General features: G+C 39.3%; 1 protein-coding gene and 1 non-coding gene across 6 annotated transcripts in view; both read right to left on the bottom strand.

Moving 5' to 3' along the window:
• PLPPR1 (phospholipid phosphatase related 1) overlaps positions 1-13,399 on the bottom strand; it is a 201,405-nt gene that overhangs the window by 108,961 nt on the left and 79,045 nt on the right. The gene's annotated exons all lie outside the window — the stretch shown is intronic.
• Positions 2,630-2,701, bottom strand: TRNAC-GCA (transfer RNA cysteine (anticodon GCA)). The gene has a single exon. It is a non-coding gene; the product is annotated as a tRNA-Cys (tRNA).

The following is a 13,399-nucleotide window of genomic DNA, read 5'->3' as shown; positions in this document are numbered from 1 at the left end:
CAATGTTAACTTTAATGTATAATATGAAACTTGATTGTGCAAATCTATTTTAAAAACTCTTATTCATTGCTCATTGATGCCTACCTTTTCATAACCTTCTTATATATAATTAGAGAGTTTTTGAACTCTCAAATCTGCTTCATTAATTTCTGATTTTTTTTTTCTTTAGCTCAGTGCTCATCAACTAGGAATGATTTTGACCCCCAAGAGACATCTGTCAGTATCCAGAGGTGTTTTTGTTTATCACAACTGAAGAAGGTGCTACTCATCTAATGAGTAGAGAGGCCAGTGGTGCTACTAAAAACCATCTTACAATTTCAGGACAGCCCCCACAACAACGAATTACCTGGCCCAAATGTCAGTGCAGTTGAGAAACCCTACTTTAGCTTTTAGACAGTGAAAGGCAGGAAAGCCTGGTGTGCCTCAGTCTGTGGGGTTGCAATGAGTTGCACATGGCCTAGGCACTGAACAGCAACTTTAGCTTTGTACTATATTTTCCAATGCTTTATAGCAACATGCAGCCAGTCACCTCCCCCATTTATGCTTCTTTTCAAAGTATCAATTGGTCTTCTGAATGCTTATTTTTACAAATAAATTTTACAATAGCCTCTGCCAAGGAAAAAAGAAAATTCTTTTCAGATTTTGGCCAGAATTGAGCTAGTTCTACAAGTTAACTTATGTTCTCAGTCAGTCTTCTGTTACAGCTCCTGTTTATAAATAAGTCTTTGCTAAGTAAAATTTCCAGTCAAATTTTCTGGTTTTCTTTGTCATAAACACCTCTGAGGTTTATTCCTAAGTGTTTTACAAATTTCTTGCTCTGAAATGGGCCCTCTTTGTTATCAAATAGCCATATCTGGATAATATTTTTTGTCTCAAGCAATTTTACTAAAACTCAGAATTTGAGTAGAGTTTGGCTACTTTCAGTTTTCAACCCATGAAGTAATATAATTTGTAGATTCTTTCCAATGTTTATCTTATTTTTGTTTGGTTCATACAGCATAGGCTTGGACTTCCAAACTAATTTTAATGAAGAATGTTGATAGAATTAAAAATGTAAAATATTTCATAAGTAAAATATTTCAAGTTAAAAATAGCAAAAAACTTATAGATCTTCATTTTAAAGTAGTTGTTACTGGTCTTTTGATTATATTACGTAAGTATATATATGTGTATGGGTGTGCACATATATACACACATACACATACATATAATACCTCTACAAATATTAATGTGACGTGGTGAAGTGTTGCTGTGCTAGCTAGGCCAGGATATGTTGGCACTACAAAGATGTGCTTAAGCTCCTTGAAGTACAAGGAGCTATTCAGAAGCCATCAAGGGTAAAAGGTTCCTCTGCAGCAGGTCAAATTGTAATTTCCCCCGGCATCCCTACAGAACAGCATGATTGATTCTTGAATGAACTTGAACAAAAGTATTTCTGACCTAATCCTTAGTCCTTCAGTGATAGCAATCCCTAAACCCCTTTTTACTGGGATCTGTCTTGTCACCTCATCCATCTCTTTTACAGATTTTTCTGGAGGCCTCACAGAGTAGTCAAGAGTGACTGAACTGTACATTCTCTTCACAGATCAAAACTGTAGACAAACACACACATCTTTCTAAACTGACCCACATGTGTGATTTTATCTGAATATCCACAGTCAGATGTTTAGAGTAAGAGATGCAATACTGATGAAACATTTAATTAAATTACTTTTTTTCTGTCAGTATTTAAAACCTTCTGTGTATACTACAAAAAATGGTACATTTGCATTTGAGATGCTTACAACTAAATTTTTTCCTTTGTGTTTTTCCCTTCTTCGGTATAGAGCATTAGACTTAGAATTTGTTTGGCTGTAAGGAGCAATGGAAGAACTATGAAAGTTAATTGCAACCCTAACAATTAGGTAGGAACTGATGAATATTCTATATATCACATGCTTAAAGGAAATGGCAACCCACTCCAGTATTCTTGCCTGGAAATTCCATGGACAGGAAAGCATGGTGGGCTACAGTCCATGGGGTCACAAAGAGTCGGATACAACTAAGTGCATCCAGGAGGTCACAGGTTTTCCCTTGATTGCTCCAGATAACAGAAAAGTATACCATAATCATGTGTAAACTGTGACTTTTTATATAGTTGACATTGATAAGAGACAGGAAGGCAATATCTGTTTATAAATTTTGTTTCTGCACATTTACTATTTTAATATTAACCTTAGAATTTCAAAAGTATATTAGTGATGTTAAACATATGCCTATTTTGAAAACAATACTTATTAAAATTATTTGTATGGATTATATATTTTCTTGAGTGCTTACTAAAAATTATTTTACATTATTTTGGATATTCAAATAAGTTCTTGATTTATTAACTAACATTAACAAAAGGCTTTAAGGTCAGAAGAGTTGTAAAAATGGCTAAACCATTATAAAAATTCTACCAAGTGGTAAAAGAAATGGTGAGTTAGCATGAAAGGACTGATCAAGTAAACAATAGTGATAGTCAAGTGGCTCAGTCGTGTCCGACTCTTTGCAGCCTCATGGACTGCAGCCCAGCAGGCTCCTCCATCCATGGAATTTTCCAGGCAAGAGTACTGGAGTGGGTTGCCATTTCCTTCTCCAGGGGAACTTCCTGACCCAGGGATCGAACCTAGGCCTCCTGCATTGCAGGCAGACGCTTTACCGACTGAGCCACCTGGGAAGCCCAAGTAAACAATGAGAGTAATTAAATTCTCTGTGACTAAGGACAGAGAACATAAGAGGTTGAAAATAGCAATTGGACAAAAGAGTAGAACACTGAACAGTGATCCAGTAGTACCTCTCGGTGTAAATACCCAATTCAGCTGTTACCAACAGGAAGAGGATTACCTGGAAAACACTTGTAACAACTGATGCCACTTTAATATACCTGTACTCAGTACTTATGTTCACATATCTCTCATTCCTTTTGCTACAAATATGTCTATCTTATTCAAAGAAGAGTTTCCTATATATTTTTACTTTACAATGACCCTAAATAACTAAGAAGAATACACTTTTAACAATATTTGCACTGAAAAAATCTGAATCCTGTAGTTATATTGATATATGCTAATAGTATCTGGCTCTCTCAAGAGTTTGATCATGGATTCATTAACTATTGTGACTGAGAAGAATAAAGCTGGTAATATATTTACCAATGTACCAACATTTTAATAACTATTATTATGTCTACCTCTGTTCCTCCACATAACAGGATTCTGAATTACTGTTTAGATTCTGGGACAGACTGGTTCCAAATAGGAAAAGGAGTACATCAAGGCTGTATATTGTCACCCTGCTTATTTAACTTATATGCAGAGCACATCATGAGAAACACTGGGCTGGAATAAGCACAAGCTGGAATCAAGATTGCCAGGAGAAATATCAAACTCAGATATGCAGATGACACCACCCTTATGGCAGAAAATGAAGAGGAACTAAAGAGCCTCTTGATGAAAGTGAAAGAGGAGAGTGAAAAAGTTGGCTTGCTGCTGCTGCTGCTAAGTCGCTTCAGTCGTGTCTGACTCTGTGCGACCCCATAGACGGCAGCCCATGAGGCTCCCCCGTCCCTGGGATTCTCCAGGCAAGAACACTGGAGTGGGTTGCCATTGCCTTCTCCAATGCAGGAAAGTGAAAGTGAAGTCGCTGAGTCTTGTCCAACTCTTAGTGACCCCATGGACTGTGGCCCACCAGGCTCCTCTGTCCATGGGATTTTCCAGGCAAGAGTACTGGAGTGGGGTGCCATTGCCTTCTCTGAAAAGTTGGCTTAAAGCTCAACATTCAGAAAACGAAGATCATGGCATCTGGTCCCATTACTTCATAGGAAATAGATGGGGAAACAGTGTCAGACTTTATTTTTTGGGGCTCCAAAATCACTGCAGATGGTGACTGCAGCCATGAAATTAAAAGACGCTTACTCCTTGGAAGGAAAGTTATGACCAACCTAGATAGCATATTCAAAAGCAGAGACATTACTTTGCTAGCAAAGGTCCGTCTAGTCAAGGCTATGGTTTTTCCAGTAGTCATGTATGGATGTGAGAGTTGGACTGTGAAGAAAGCTGAGCGCCAAAGAATTGATGCTTTTGAACTGTGGTTTTGGAGAACTCTTGAGAGTCCCTTGGACTTCAAGGAGATCCAACCAGTCCATCCTAAAGGAGATCAGTCCTGGGTGTTCATTGGAAGGACTGATGCTGAAACTCCAATACTTTGGCCACCTCATGCGAAGAGTTGACTCATTGGAAAAGACCCTGATTCTGGGAGGGATTGGGGGCAGGAGGAGAAGGGGACGACATAGGATGAGATGGCTGGATGGCCTCACTGACTCAATGGATATGAGTTTGGGTAAACTCTGGGAGATGGTGATGGACAGGGAGGCCTGGCGTGCTGCGATTTATGGGGTCGCAAAGAGTTGGACACTACTGAGTGACTGAACTGATTGACTGAACTGAGACTCTGGGAAACAGAGGCGGTATTGCAAAGGCAGCAAAATGTAAAAGTTTAAAGAGAGGAGAGTTAGACAACTTGAATTTGAACCTTAGCTGTGTAATTGGGCAAGTTAATTCACCTGTGTTTCAGTTTGCTCATCTGTAAAATGTAGTCATGGCAAATAGATGGGGAAACAGTGGAAACACTGACAGACTTTATTTTTGGGGGCTCCAAAATCATTGCAGATGATGACTGCAGTCATGAAATTAAAAGATGCTTGCTCCTTGGAAGAAAAGTTATGACCAACCTAGACAGCATATTAAAAAGCAGACACATTACTTTGCCAACAAAGGTCCATCTAGTCAAAACTGGTTTTTCCAGTAGTCATATATGGATGTGAGAGTTGGACTATAAAAAAACCTGTGTGTGTGTGTTAGTTGCTTAGTCATGTCCGACTCTTTGCAACCCCATGGACTATAGCCTACTAGGCTCCCCCAGCCGTGGAATTTTCCAGGCAAGAGTACTGGAGTGGGTTGCCATTTCCTTCTCCAAAAGAAAGCTGTGTGCAGAATTATTGATGCTTTTGAACTGTGGTGTTGGAGAAGGCTCTTAAGAGTCCCTTGGACTGCAAGGAGATCCAACTAGTCCATCCTAAAGGAAATCAGTCCTGAATATTCATTGGAAGAACTGATGCTGAAGCTGAAACGCCAATCCTTTGGCCACCTGATAAGAAGAACTGACTCATTGGAAAAGACACTGATGCTGGGAAAGATTAAAGGTGGGAGGAGAAGGGGATGACACGATGAGATGGTTGGATGGCATCACAGACTACATGGACATGATTTTGAACAAACTCTGGGAGTTGGTGATGGACAATGAGGCCTGGCATTCTGCAGTCTATGCGGTTGCAAAGAGTCGGACATGACTGAGCAATTGAACTGAACATCTACCTTATGAGGCTTGTCTTAAGGATTAAAACAAGCTAGTTTATGTAAAGCACTTAATACAGTTTCCTAACATGCAGTAAATATTACGTTTAATAATATGTACCTCCCACATCCATCCATTAAACTGGTTCTGTTTCTCTAGAGCACCCTAATACATATTTTCAGTTTGGATTCTAAGGTGACTCCATTCAAAGCATTAAAATCTTTTCAGCATATGAACCCATTAAGAACAAATCTCCAATTATGGATACATGTATATACATGGCTGAGTCCCTTTGCTGTCCACTTGAAACTATCAACATTGTTAATCAATCAGCTTTATATAAAATAGAAAGTTAAAAAAATCCCCCAGAAGACCTGAAGTGAGAGAAGGACAGAGCTGATGCATTCATTAGTAAGCCATGCCCAGAATTAAGGAGGTAAAAGTCACGTTTATTGTCCAGAGTGGATATAACCAAATAGTCAACTAACTTGTAGAATATTCTCTGGCCAAAGACCACCAGGAACACACCTGTGGCTGAAAAAGTTGGGTTTGTTCCTTGTTGCAGTGAGAGCACACCATGGGTAATTATGGGTTGTCTCAGAAAGAGGGTGTTACATTTATGGTAAAAACTCTGCAGAAAATAGGCAGAGGGTAAACTGGACAGCTACATGCAAAAAATGAAATTAGGACATTCTCTAACACCATACACAAAGATAAACTCAAAATGGATCAAAGCCCTAACTGTAAGGCTGGATGCTATCAAACTCATAGAGGAAAACAGAACACTCTCTGACACAGTAGTATCTTTTTTGATCCACCTCCTAGAGTAATGAAAATAAAAACAAAATAAATAATTGATACCTAATTAAACTTAAAAGCTTTTTCACAGTAAAGGAAACCATAAACAAAATAAAAAGATAACCCACAGAATGGGAGAAAATATTTGCAAAGGAAGCAACTAACGAAGAATTAATCTCCAAAATGTACAAACAGCTCAGGCAGCTCAATAACAAAAAATTCAATCAAAAAATGGGCAGAAGATCTAAATAGACATTCTCTAAAGGAGACATACAGATAGTCAAAAAGCACATGAGGTTCAACATCACTAATTATTAGAGAAATGCAAATCAGAATTACAATGAGGTATCACCTCACACCAGTCAGAACAGCCATCATCAAAAAAATCTACAAACAAATGCTGGAGAAAAGGAAACCCTCCTACACTCTTGGTGGGAATTCAAGTTGGTAAGCCACTATGGAGAACAGTATGGAGGATCCTTAAACCAAAAATAGAGCTACCATACGATCCAGGAATCCCACCTCTGGGCATATATCTGGAGAAAACCATAATTTGAAAAGATATATGCACCCCAATGCTTGTTGCAGCACTATTGACAATAGCCAAGACATGGAAGTAACCTAAATGTTCATTAACAGAAGAATAAAGATGTGGTACATGTAAAGGAATATTACCCATGAAAAAGAATGAAATAGTGCCATTTGCAGCAACATGGATGGACCTAGAGATTCATATTGAGTGAAGTCAGACATAGAAAGAAAAATACTATATGATATAGCCTATATGTGGAATCTAAAATGAAAAAAGGTACAAACGAACTTATCTACAAGACAGAAACAGTTATAGATTTAGAAAACAAACTTATGGTCACCAAGAGATAAGGTGGGGAGGGATAGATTGGGAGGTTGGTACTGATGTGTACACACTGCTGTATATAAAATGGATCACCAATACAGACCTACTGTATAGGACAAAGAACTCTACTCAGTACTCTGTAATGGCCTATATTAGAAAAGAATCTAAAAAAGAATGCATATATGTATTATAGAACTGATTCACTTTGCTGTACACTTGAAACCAACGCAACACTGTAAATCGGCTAGATGCCAATAAAATGCTTAAAGAAGGTATATGCACCGCAGCGTTCATTGCAGCACCATTTACAACAGCCAGAACATGGAAGCAGCCTACATGCCCATCACCAGAGGAATGGATAAAGAATGTGGTCCACATGTATGGTGGAATGTTACACAATAAAAAAGAACAAAATAATGTCATTTGGGGCAACATGGATTGCAGGGGTTAATAATCAGCTGCCTCTTGCTCTGGTTAAGCCATGAGAAAAACACCATGGAAAAAGAACAAAAGCAAAATCTAGCAATACAGTATAATCTAAACAAAAATACATCGGCTTGATTAGTTGAGGTCGTCATGCCCTGCTAAGCTAAGGAAAAACATAGCGTGGACCTTGGAATGCCAGGTCAGTGTAAGTTCAGAACACTGCTTGTGCACACATCAAGATGTTTTCCAAAAGCATATGTGGGTCTATGACCTCTAGCTGGGTGATAGATACCCCTTGTACAAGAAAATAACAAAGATAGTTCAAAGTAATCAATAAAATGGGAGACGTGACCAGGGACACAGGAGGCTGATTTTATCATAGCACAACAGATACTTTCTGCGTGCCAAGACACTAAATAAAAGTGATGTGGCTCCGAGGAACAGGGCTCTTGATCCAAGAAGTCTTGAGTCCCCTGGTCCCATCTTTAAAACTTTAATTCTGTCTCTAGTTTCTTTTTCCCAAACTATGCGTCGACCACTTTAGATCCCTATCTGTTGTGCTGGCCACAGCAATGGATGGACTTAGAGACTGTCATACCGAGTGAAGCAAGTCAGATGGAGAAAGTATCATATAATATCACATATGTGGAATCTTAGAAAATGGTACAAATGAACTTATTTACACAACAGAAACAGAGTCATAGATGTAGAAAACAAATTTATGGTTACCAAGGGGGAAAGGGAGAGGGGGTAAACTGGGAAATTGGCATAGGTAAGATAGGTAACTAATAAAGACCTACTATATAGCACAGGAAGCTCTACTTAATACTCTGTAAAGATCTATATGGGAAAAGAATCTAAAGAGTGGATATATGTGTGTGTATAACCGACTCACTTTGCTGTATAGCAGAAACTAACACAACATTGTAAATCAACTATACTCCAATAAAAATTAATTTTAGAAGTATATTGACTATAGATTTTCTTATATGTTTATATCTGCTGCTGCTGCTAAGTCACTTCAGTTGTGTCCGACTCTGTGCGACCCCAGAGACGGCAGCCCACCAGGCTCCCCTGTCCCTGGTATTCTCCAGGCAAGAACACTGGAGTGGGTTGCCATTTCCTTCTCCAATGCATGAAAGTGAAAAGTGAAAGTGAAGTCGCTCAGTCGTGTCCAACTCCTAGCGACCCCATGGACTGCAGCCCACCAGGCTCCTCCATCCATGGGATTTTCCAGGCAAGAGTACTGGAGTGGGGTGCCATTGCCCTCTCCATGTTTATATCTAAGCAGGTCTAATTTAAATCCATATAGCATAATGTTAATGATAAAGAATATGAAAAAGAATATATAATTGAGTCACTGTGCTGTACAGCAGAAATTAACACATTATAAATCAGACTTCAATAAGTTTTTTTTTTAAGTACAAAAATATTTAAAAAGGAAGGTGTTAGCAAGGACTTTTAGGATTGGGGTTTTGATTGAGTACTCTGAGAGTCCAAGGAAGCATGCTTTTATCTCTGTTGGTTAATTATAGAAAGCAGGGATAATTTTTAAATTACCTTAATGAATCTTATCTGAGGGCAGGACAAACTAAAGCTTTAACTGAAAGAGAAACAGCAGTCATTCCTACTAGCTGAGAAGAGCAGAATGTTTAGGTTTTGCCTGTGTTCAGATGTGATTTGGAGTGGTCTTGTTTTTGTCTTGATCCATCAGAGCCACAGAATGGCCTTGTCTGTTGGTGGTGTCCTATGAAAATGCGTGCAGCAGGCAAATGCCAAACCCACTGAAAGTACTAGGCGAGCTCCTGGGTGTCAGGGTTCTTTTCTCTTTCTATCTTATGATGCTCCTTTCTGACTGGTGCAGGTGACCCCTTCTGAAATCTCCAGCCCTCTCTGTTCAGTTATTACTTCCAGCAGCAGCATCAGAATCCTGAAATTAACCAGGGCCTCATAAAACCATAATTATAATTACAGCATGAATATAAAATTAATTAAGATTAAAAGTGGAAGGATGTCCAATTCAATTGTGAAGGTAAATAAAAAAGAAAATTGCATTCTTCTTTTAAATTCTAGGTTTTAAATGTTTGTTTTTGCAAGCAGAACTGGCCAACAGAAACAGATACACTTCATCATATTCACAGGATACAAGGCCAAATTTGGGGGAAGAAAATTGGTTGGCAACTATGAATCTTCTTCTACTCAAAGCCCATTATAAAGAATGAGAGGGAGAGGGAGAGGGTGGGAAGATTTGGGAGAATGGCATTGAAACATGTGTAATATCATGTATGAAACGAAAAAATAAAATAAAAACTGTAATAGATATGGAAAAAAAAAAAAAATGAGAGGAAGAAAGATGACAAGTCAAGGACCTGCTGCAGAGGCCTCCAGAGGGAGGAGTGGGAATCAGTGCACAGACTTGTTCCTGTCTGTCCCTAAACACTGGCCACTACCCACACAAACCCCCCAGGGCCCAGGGAGTCCCTGTGCCCTGAAGTCAAAATTCAGAGGCCTCAAGCTACTTGTGTCATAACCTACACATGTCTTTATCTTCTCTCAGATGATCCCGCGGTGCTCTGAAATACACAGGTCACATTAATACCACTCCCCCAAAGCCAGCAAATCTGCCTGTGACAGAATGCAGAACTAACCACTGTTCACGGTGTTAGCAAGCACAGTTGTGTGAACGTACTCAGTCACACAGTTACGGCCGACTCTTTGCAACACCATGGGCTGTAGCTTGCCAGACTCCTCTATCCGTGGAATTTTCCCAGCAAGAATACTGGAGTGGGTTGCCATGCCCTACTCCAGGGGATCTTCCCGACCCAGGGATCGAACCCATGTCTATGCATTGGCAGTCGCATTCTTTACCACTGAGCTACCTGGGAAGCCCCACACAGTTGATGAGCACAGCTTAAAACAATTGTCAGGACATAGCAAAGGTACATAATATTGGGTTTTATAATTCTAAAAATAATAATAATTCTACACCTGATGGAAATGTAAGTCGTTATAAAACTAATCCCTGTATTTCTAGGAAGTACTGCTCATTCTTCACATCTAAGGCTCCTGAGTTCAAACCTGGATTAACAGTCACTGCACAAACTGTCTGCAAAAATCAGTATTAACTCTGAGAACAGAACGCATGATTAGATCAGTGAGGCCGTGATCCAGAAGACAGCTAATGTGCTATTTTTAAAACTTCTCACTGGTGTAAATCAGCTATACTCCAATAAAATTTAAAAACCAGAAACTTCTCACTGTTAAAAATAATCCATATTTTGCAGATATTCCTTAGAAGGATTATCTCAGTAGCTGAAAAATGGACAATCCTGGCATGGTCATAAGTCTTCTCATTCATTTGATGTGGAAATAAGATACTCTGGGCCAGCAGGAAAACCACACTGTCAACAGCTAAAAATACGTTGCTGATTTTATACTATACATCCTCATGGTTTGGACCAAACATATATCCCACATTGTGAATTTGTTGATTCTATCTCTCTCATCAATAGACAGTGGATAGGAGATTGTGTGGACTAAAGATGCCTAAGAAATCTGAGAAAGGACCCTAAACAGAGAGATAGACAAGGGAGCAGGTGATTCATTCACTCCATCTTGAAGGTCGGTCCTGTCTATAACATGTGCCTGAGCACTAAGTCGCTTCAGCCATGTCCCACTCTCTGTGACCCTATGGACCATAGCCTGCCAGGCTCCTCTGTCCATGGGATTCTCGAGGCAAGAATACGAATGGGTTGCTGGACCCTTCTCCAGGGGATCTTCCCAAGCCAGGGCTTGAACCCATGTCCCCTGCATTGGCAGGCGGGTTCTTTACCACTAGCACCACCTGGGATGCTGAAATAGCCACAGAGAACACAGCAGTACTAGACAGGAAAAACTCACAAAGGAAAAAATCCTGCCTCTCTGGATACCAGGGCCCTCATGCTTTAGCTTATTTGTTTAGTTTCTGAAGAAGTTTTGTAAAGAAACTCTGGGTATAGTTTATGTGAATGGAACACAGGACACTTGGGCTCTCAAACATTTACATAAGTCAGAATCACTGGGAGGGCTGGTTAACACACTGGTTACGGGGCCCAGTCCTCGACTTTCTGGTTCATCACAACCAGTGGAAGTTGTGAATTTGTATTTCTAACAAGTTTCAGTGTGATGCTGAGGCTACACATTGTGGCCTGCCCACAGGCCTAATTCTTCACTTGATTATTAGTTTCTGAGTACTCTGAGGTCTGGTCTCTTTTCTCACCCAAGGCTCCAATGGATTTGCTCAACAGATGATTGTTAGGAAGTGAATGAGGGAGTTTATGAGGAAGCACAGAGAGATGAAATAGCAGGCCCAAACTGGATGTTTCTCTTTGTTTAGCCAGACCAAAGGGGACAACTATAAAGGAAGATGACAGTGGCCAGAGAGCTCTATCATTGTAAATGTGAACAGTACCAAATTACAATTTATGACTAATTAGAATTTGCATGAGTCTTTCAGAAAACCACTCCAAAGGATTCATTAGAAATTTTCTTTTACTTTTTTTTTCTGACTGCTGTGGCAAAATGACTTAATGGAATTACCTTTACAAATGTATTAATTTATTCTACCCTGAGGATATTATATTCACTGATTTGGCAAAACTAATCTGGCCTAATAACAGACACACATTTACTGAGACTAAGCAAATTTTCCAGTAGAGAGATACTTAACCATTTGGAACAAATGAAGGTTGAGGTATAAAGATGAAAGAATGACTGTAATTTCCAAAATAGGTACTAGCAAGTGTTACGAACTGACTAAAATGCAAAGCTAAAATTTGTGCTGACAAAAAAAATCTACCTACCACCACCACCACCTAGAAATTCTCAACCACAGACAGATGCTCGAGTTCAAGAGATATTTTCCATATATGTGTCTCCTAAGGATGTACTGGCCAACTCAATATACGTGATAAACACACCTTCTCGGAGGCTTTGGTTCTCTCTGGTAGAGTCAGGAAGTGACTGCCATTCACTTCCATTCTGCCAGTGAAATACTCACTGTATACTGTCCCTTTGAAAATCCTAAATCTATTTCAGAGACCAGAGATGAAATCTTGCAGCCAACAGGGACCAATATAAGTGAGTGAAATAGAATATAAGGCAATAGGTAGTAAAGAGACTTGGTTAACCAAAGACTGTTCTATTCTGTTTAGAGGGGAAATTCTTTCCCAGCCTCAGGAGATTGCTGCATTATGGGATGTGATCCCAGTGTTCCCAGATCTCCCAATTTTCCAAAAGGGATCAGAACTTGGAATTTCATGTAAAGTTTCCTAGCTGTTACAATAGTGTGTGACTAGTCTGAATGGCCGGCATCAAGAAATCTGCAAACAATAAATGGTGGAGAGGGTGTGGAGAAAAGGGAACCCTCATGTACTGTTGGTGGGAGTGTAAATTGATACAGCTACTATGGAAAACAGTATGGAGCTTCCTTAAAAAACTAAAAGTAGAACTACCATATGACCCAGCAATACTACTCCTGGGCGTATACCCAGAGAAAACCATAATTCAGAAAGATACATGCAACCCAGTGTACATATTAGCACTATTTACAATAGCCAGGGCATGGAAGCAATCTAAATGTCCATCAACAGATGAATGAATAAAGATGTGGTATATAAATACAATGGAATATTATTCAGTCATAAAAAGGAATGAAGTTGTGTCATTTGCAGAGATGTGGAGAGATCTAGAGACTGTCATACAGAGTGAAGTAAGTTAGAGAAAAATGTTGTATATTAACACACATGTAGAATCTAGAAAAATGGTACAGATGAACCTATTTTCAAAGCAGAAACAGAATCACAGATGTAAAGAACAAACATGGATACCAGGGGGAAAGTGCAGGGTGGGATGAATGGGAGATTAGGATTGACATATATGTATATATAAAACTATGTATAAAAT

The sequence above is a fragment of the Bubalus kerabau genome, chromosome 4 (assembly GCF_029407905.1).
Source record: "Bubalus kerabau isolate K-KA32 ecotype Philippines breed swamp buffalo chromosome 4, PCC_UOA_SB_1v2, whole genome shotgun sequence".
In the NCBI taxonomy this organism is placed as follows: domain Eukaryota; kingdom Metazoa; phylum Chordata; class Mammalia; order Artiodactyla; family Bovidae; genus Bubalus; species Bubalus kerabau.
Note: the sequence above shows the minus strand (reverse complement) of the source record. Positions and strands in the feature narration are given on the sequence as shown.